Source organism: Convolutriloba macropyga, unplaced genomic scaffold (assembly GCF_964194025.1).
Source record: "Convolutriloba macropyga unplaced genomic scaffold, txConMacr16.3 SCAFFOLD_5245, whole genome shotgun sequence".
Taxonomy (NCBI): Eukaryota; Metazoa; Xenacoelomorpha; order Acoela; family Convolutidae; genus Convolutriloba; species Convolutriloba macropyga.
In genome coordinates, this window is record NW_027450485.1 from 10,001 (window position 1) to 17,044 (window position 7,044).

Consider the following 7,044-nt stretch of genomic DNA (forward strand, 5'->3'; position numbering starts at 1 on the left):
GCAGCCAGCTAGAGCTAGCTTAAGTTAGCTTGGGTTAGCTTGAGTTAGCTTTAATTAGCTTTAATTAGCTTAAGCTAGCTTAAGTTAGCTTGGGTTAGCTTGAGTTAGCTTGAGCTAGCTTGAGTTAGCTTGAATTAGCTTGAGTTAGCTTGAATTAGCTTGAGTTAGCTTGAGTTAGCTTGAATTAGCTTGAGTTAGCTTGAGTTAGCTCGGGTTAGCTTGAGTTTGACTTCATTAACCCAAGTTAGCTTGGGTTAACTTCATTAAGTTAGCTTGAACTAGCTTGAGTTAGCTTGAGTTAGCTTGAGTTAGCTTGAGTTAGCTTGAGTTAGCTTGTCTTAGCTTTAGCTAGCTTGAGTTAGCTTGAACTAGCTTTAGCTACCTTGAGTTAGCTTGAGTTAGCTCGGGTTAGCTTGAGTTAGCTTGAGTTAGCTTGAGTTAGCTTTAGCTAGCTTGAGTTAGCTTGAACTAGCTTGAGTTAGCTTGAGTTAGCTTGAGTTAGCTTGTCTTAGCTTTAGCTAGCTTGAGCTAGCTTGAACTAGCTTTAGCTACCTTGAGTTAGCTTGAGTTAGCTCGGGTTAGCTTGAGTTAGCTTGAGTTAGCTTGAGTTAGCTTTAGCTAGCTTGAGTTAGCTTGAGTTAGCTTGAGTTAGCTTGAACTAGCTTGAGTTAGCTTGAGTTAGCTTGAGTTAGCTTGAGTTAGCTTGAGTTAGCTTGTCTTAGCTTTAGCTAGCTTGAGTTAGCTTGAACTAGCTTTAGCTACCTTGAGTTAGCTTGAGTTAGCTCGGGTTAGCTTGAGTTAGCTTGAGTTAGCTTGAGTTAGCTTTAGCTAGCTTGAGTTAGCTTGAGTTAGCTTGAGTTAGCTTGAGTTAGCTTGAATTAGCTTGAGTTAGCTTGAGTTAGCTTTAGCTAGCTTGGGTTAGCTTGAGCTAGCTTGAGTTAGCTCGGGTTAGCTTGAGTTAGCTTGAGTTAGCTTTAGCTAGCTTGAGTTAGCTTGAGTTAGCTTGAGTTAGCTTGAGTTAGCTTTAGCTAGCTTGAGTTAGCTTGAACTAGCTTGAGTTAGCTTGAGCTAGCTTGAGTTAGCTTGAGTTAGCTTGAGTTAGCTTTAGCTAGCTTGAGTTAGCTTGAACTAGCTTGAGTTAGCTTGAGCTAGCTTGAGTTAGCTTGAGTTAGCTTGAGTTAGCTTTAGCTAGCTTGAGTTAGCTTGAACTAGCTTGAGTTAGCTTGAGTTAGCTTGAGTTAGCTTGAGTTAGCTTGTCTTAGCTTTAGCTAGCTTGAGCTAGCTTGAACTAGCTTTAGCTACCTTGAGTTAGCTTGAGTTAGCTCGGGTTAGCTTGAGTTAGCTTGAGTTAGCTTGAGTTAGCTTGAGCTAGCTTGAGTTAGCTTGAGTTAGCTTGAGTTAGCTTTAGCTAGCTTGAGTTAGCTTGAACTAGCTTGAGTTAGCTTGAGCTAGCTTGAGTTAGCTTGAGTTAGCTTGAGTTAGCTTTAGCTAGCTTGAGTTAGCTTGAACTAGCTTGAGTTAGCTTGAGTTAGCTTGAGTTAGCTTGAGTTAGCTTGTCTTAGCTTTAGCTAGCTTGAGCTAGCTTGAACTAGCTTTAGCTACCTTGAGTTAGCTTGAGTTAGCTCGGGTTAGCTTGAGTTAGCTTGAGTTAGCTTGAGTTAGCTTTAGCTAGCTTGAGTTAGCTTGAGTTAGCTTGAGTTAGCTTGAACTAGCTTGAGTTAGCTTGAGTTAGCTTGAGTTAGCTTGAGTTAGCTTGAGTTAGCTTGAGTTAGCTTGTCTTAGCTTTAGCTAGCTTGAGTTAGCTTGAACTAGCTTTAGCTACCTTGAGTTAGCTTGAGTTAGCTCGGGTTAGCTTGAGTTAGCTTGAGTTAGCTTGAGTTAGCTTTAGCTAGCTTGAGTTAGCTTGAGTTAGCTTGAGTTAGCTTGAGTTAGCTTGAATTAGCTTGAGTTAGCTTGAGTTAGCTTTAGCTAGCTTGGGTTAGCTTGAGCTAGCTTGAGTTAGCTCGGGTTAGCTTGAGTTAGCTTGAGTTAGCTTTAGCTAGCTTGAGTTAGCTTGAGTTAGCTTGAGTTAGCTTGAGTTAGCTTTAGCTAGCTTGAGTTAGCTTGAACTAGCTTGAGTTAGCTTGAGCTAGCTTGAGTTAGCTTGAGTTAGCTTGAGTTAGCTTTAGCTAGCTTGAGTTAGCTTGAACTAGCTTTAGTTAGCTTGAGTTAGCTTGAGTTAGCTTGAGTTAGCTTGAGTTAGCTTGTCTTAGCTTTAGCTAGCTTGAGTTAGCTTGAACTAGCTTTAGCTACCTTGAGTTAGCTTGAGTTAGCTCGGGTTAGCTTGAGTTAGCTTGAGTTAGCTTGAGTTAGCTTTAGCTAGCTTGAGTTAGCTTGAGTTAGCTTGAGTTAGCTTGAGTTAGCTTGAGTTAGCTTGAGTTAGCTTGTCTTAGCTTTAGCTAGCTTGAGTTAGCTTGAACTAGCTTTAGCTACCTTGAGTTAGCTTGAGTTAGCTCGGGTTAGCTTGAGTTAGCTTGAGTTAGCTTGAGTTAGCTTTAGCTAGCTTGAGTTAGCTTGAGTTAGCTTGAGTTAGCTTGAGTTAGCTTGAATTAGCTTGAGTTAGCTTGAGTTAGCTTTAGCTAGCTTGGGTTAGCTTGAGCTAGCTTGAGTTAGCTCGGGTTAGCTTGAGTTAGCTTGAGTTAGCTTTAGCTAGCTTGAGTTAGCTTGAGTTAGCTTGAGTTAGCTTGAGTTAGCTTTAGCTAGCTTGAGTTAGCTTGAACTAGCTTGAGTTAGCTTGAGCTAGCTTGAGTTAGCTTGAGTTAGCTTGAGTTAGCTTTAGCTAGCTTGAGTTAGCTTGAACTAGCTTTAGTTAGCTTGAGTTAGCTTGAGTTAGCTTTAGCTAGCTTGGGTTAGCTTGAGCTAGCTTGAGTTAGCTCGGGTTAGCTTGAGTTAGCTTGAGTTAGCTTTAGCTAGCTTGAGTTAGCTTGAGTTAGCTTGAGTTAGCTTGAGTTAGCTTTAGCTAGCTTGAGTTAGCTTGAACTAGCTTGAGTTAGCTTGAGCTAGCTTGAGTTAGCTTGAGTTAGCTTGAGTTAGCTTTAGCTAGCTTGAGTTAGCTTGAACTAGCTTTAGTTAGCTTGAGTTAGCTTGAGTTAGCTTGAGTTAGCTTGAGTTAGCTTGTCTTAGCTTTAGCTAGCTTGAGTTAGCTTGAACTAGCTTTAGCTACCTTGAGTTAGCTTGAGTTAGCTCGGGTTAGCTTGAGTTAGCTTGAGTTAGCTTGAGTTAGCTTTAGCTAGCTTGAGTTAGCTTGAGTTAGCTTGAGTTAGCTTGAGTTAGCTTGAGTTAGCTTGAGTTAGCTTGTCTTAGCTTTAGCTAGCTTGAGTTAGCTTGAACTAGCTTTAGCTACCTTGAGTTAGCTTGAGTTAGCTCGGGTTAGCTTGAGTTAGCTTGAGTTAGCTTGAGTTAGCTTTAGCTAGCTTGAGTTAGCTTGAGTTAGCTTGAGTTAGCTTGAGTTAGCTTGAATTAGCTTGAGTTAGCTTGAGTTAGCTTTAGCTAGCTTGGGTTAGCTTGAGCTAGCTTGAGTTAGCTCGGGTTAGCTTGAGTTAGCTTGAGTTAGCTTTAGCTAGCTTGAGTTAGCTTGAGTTAGCTTGAGTTAGCTTGAGTTAGCTTTAGCTAGCTTGAGTTAGCTTGAACTAGCTTGAGTTAGCTTGAGCTAGCTTGAGTTAGCTTGAGTTAGCTTGAGTTAGCTTTAGCTAGCTTGAGTTAGCTTGAACTAGCTTGAGTTAGCTTGAGTTAGCTTGAGTTAGCTTGTCTTAGCTTTAGCTAGCTTGAGCTAGCTTGAACTAGCTTTAGCTACCTTGAGTTAGCTTGAGTTAGCTCGGGTTAGCTTGAGTTAGCTTGAGTTAGCTTGAGTTAGCTTTAGCTAGCTTGAGTTAGCTTGAGTTAGCTTGAGTTAGCTTGAACTAGCTTGAGTTAGCTTGAGTTAGCTTGAGTTAGCTTGAGTTAGCTTGAGTTAGCTTGTCTTAGCTTTAGCTAGCTTGAGTTAGCTTGAACTAGCTTTAGCTACCTTGAGTTAGCTTGAGTTAGCTCGGGTTAGCTTGAGTTAGCTTGAGTTAGCTTGAGTTAGCTTTAGCTAGCTTGAGTTAGCTTGAGTTAGCTTGAGTTAGCTTGAGTTAGCTTGAATTAGCTTGAGTTAGCTTGAGTTAGCTTTAGCTAGCTTGGGTTAGCTTGAGCTAGCTTGAGTTAGCTCGGGTTAGCTTGAGTTAGCTTGAGTTAGCTTTAGCTAGCTTGAGTTAGCTTGAGTTAGCTTGAGTTAGCTTGAGTTAGCTTTAGCTAGCTTGAGTTAGCTTGAACTAGCTTGAGTTAGCTTGAGCTAGCTTGAGTTAGCTTGAGTTAGCTTGAGTTAGCTTTAGCTAGCTTGAGTTAGCTTGAACTAGCTTGAGTTAGCTTGAGCTAGCTTGAGTTAGCTTGAGTTAGCTTGAGTTAGCTTTAGCTAGCTTGAGTTAGCTTGAACTAGCTTGAGTTAGCTTGAGTTAGCTTGAGTTAGCTTGAGTTAGCTTGTCTTAGCTTTAGCTAGCTTGAGCTAGCTTGAACTAGCTTTAGCTACCTTGAGTTAGCTTGAGTTAGCTCGGGTTAGCTTGAGTTAGCTTGAGTTAGCTTGAGTTAGCTTGAGCTAGCTTGAGTTAGCTTGAGTTAGCTTGAGTTAGCTTTAGCTAGCTTGAGTTAGCTTGAACTAGCTTGAGTTAGCTTGAGCTAGCTTGAGTTAGCTTGAGTTAGCTTGAGTTAGCTTTAGCTAGCTTGAGTTAGCTTGAACTAGCTTGAGTTAGCTTGAGTTAGCTTGAGTTAGCTTGAGTTAGCTTGTCTTAGCTTTAGCTAGCTTGAGCTAGCTTGAACTAGCTTTAGCTACCTTGAGTTAGCTTGAGTTAGCTCGGGTTAGCTTGAGTTAGCTTGAGTTAGCTTGAGTTAGCTTTAGCTAGCTTGAGTTAGCTTGAGTTAGCTTGAGTTAGCTTGAACTAGCTTGAGTTAGCTTGAGTTAGCTTGAGTTAGCTTGAGTTAGCTTGAGTTAGCTTGAGTTAGCTTGTCTTAGCTTTAGCTAGCTTGAGTTAGCTTGAACTAGCTTTAGCTACCTTGAGTTAGCTTGAGTTAGCTCGGGTTAGCTTGAGTTAGCTTGAGTTAGCTTGAGTTAGCTTTAGCTAGCTTGAGTTAGCTTGAGTTAGCTTGAGTTAGCTTGAGTTAGCTTGAATTAGCTTGAGTTAGCTTGAGTTAGCTTTAGCTAGCTTGGGTTAGCTTGAGCTAGCTTGAGTTAGCTCGGGTTAGCTTGAGTTAGCTTGAGTTAGCTTTAGCTAGCTTGAGTTAGCTTGAGTTAGCTTGAGTTAGCTTGAGTTAGCTTTAGCTAGCTTGAGTTAGCTTGAACTAGCTTGAGTTAGCTTGAGCTAGCTTGAGTTAGCTTGAGTTAGCTTGAGTTAGCTTTAGCTAGCTTGAGTTAGCTTGAACTAGCTTTAGTTAGCTTGAGTTAGCTTGAGTTAGCTTGAGTTAGCTTGAGTTAGCTTGTCTTAGCTTTAGCTAGCTTGAGTTAGCTTGAACTAGCTTTAGCTACCTTGAGTTAGCTTGAGTTAGCTCGGGTTAGCTTGAGTTAGCTTGAGTTAGCTTGAGTTAGCTTTAGCTAGCTTGAGTTAGCTTGAGTTAGCTTGAGTTAGCTTGAGTTAGCTTGAGTTAGCTTGAGTTAGCTTGTCTTAGCTTTAGCTAGCTTGAGTTAGCTTGAACTAGCTTTAGCTACCTTGAGTTAGCTTGAGTTAGCTCGGGTTAGCTTGAGTTAGCTTGAGTTAGCTTGAGTTAGCTTTAGCTAGCTTGAGTTAGCTTGAGTTAGCTTGAGTTAGCTTGAGTTAGCTTGAATTAGCTTGAGTTAGCTTGAGTTAGCTTTAGCTAGCTTGGGTTAGCTTGAGCTAGCTTGAGTTAGCTCGGGTTAGCTTGAGTTAGCTTGAGTTAGCTTTAGCTAGCTTGAGTTAGCTTGAGTTAGCTTGAGTTAGCTTGAGTTAGCTTTAGCTAGCTTGAGTTAGCTTGAACTAGCTTGAGTTAGCTTGAGCTAGCTTGAGTTAGCTTGAGTTAGCTTGAGTTAGCTTTAGCTAGCTTGAGTTAGCTTGAACTAGCTTGAGTTAGCTTGAGTTAGCTTGAGTTAGCTTGAGTTAGCTTGAGTTAGCTTGTCTTAGCTTTAGCTAGCTTGAGTTAGCTTGAACTAGCTTTAGCTACCTTGAGTTAGCTTGAGTTAGCTCGGGTTAGCTTGAGTTAGCTTGAGTTAGCTTGAGTTAGCTTTAGCTAGCTTGAGTTAGCTTGAGTTAGCTTGAGTTAGCTTGAACTAGCTTGAGTTAGCTTGAGTTAGCTTGAGTTAGCTTGAGTTAGCTTGAGTTAGCTTGTCTTAGCTTTAGCTAGCTTGAGTTAGCTTGAACTAGCTTTAGCTACCTTCAGTTAGCTTGAGTTAGCTCGGGTTAGCTTGAGTTAGCTTGAGTTAGCTTGAGTTAGCTTTAGCTAGCTTGAGTTAGCTTGAGTTAGCTTGAGTTAGCTTGAGTTAGCTTGAATTAGCTTGAGTTAGCTTGAGTTAGCTTTAGCTAGCTTGGGTTAGCTTGAGCTAGCTTGAGTTAGCTCGGGTTAGCTTGAGTTAGCTTGAGTTAGCTTTAGCTAGCTTGAGTTAGCTTGAGTTAGCTTGAGTTAGCTTGAGTTAGCTTTAGCTAGCTTGAGTTAGCTTGAGCTAGCTGAGTTAGCTTGAGTTAGCTAGCTTGAGCTTGAGCTAGCTAGCTAGCTTGAGCTTGAGCTAGCTAGCTCGCTTGAGCTTGAGCTTGAGCTAGCTAGCTTGAGCTTGAGCTAGCTAGCTAGCTTGAGCTTGAGCTTGAGCTAGCTGGCTTGAGCTTGAGCTAGCTAGCTTGAGCTTGAGCTAGCTAGCTAGCTAGCTTGAGCTTGAGCTTGAGCTAGCTAGCTAGCTTGAGCTAGCTATCTAGCTTGAGCTTGAGCTAGCTAGCTAGCTTGAGCTTGAGCTTGAGCTTGAGCTAGCTGGCTTGAGCTTGAGCTAGCTAGCTT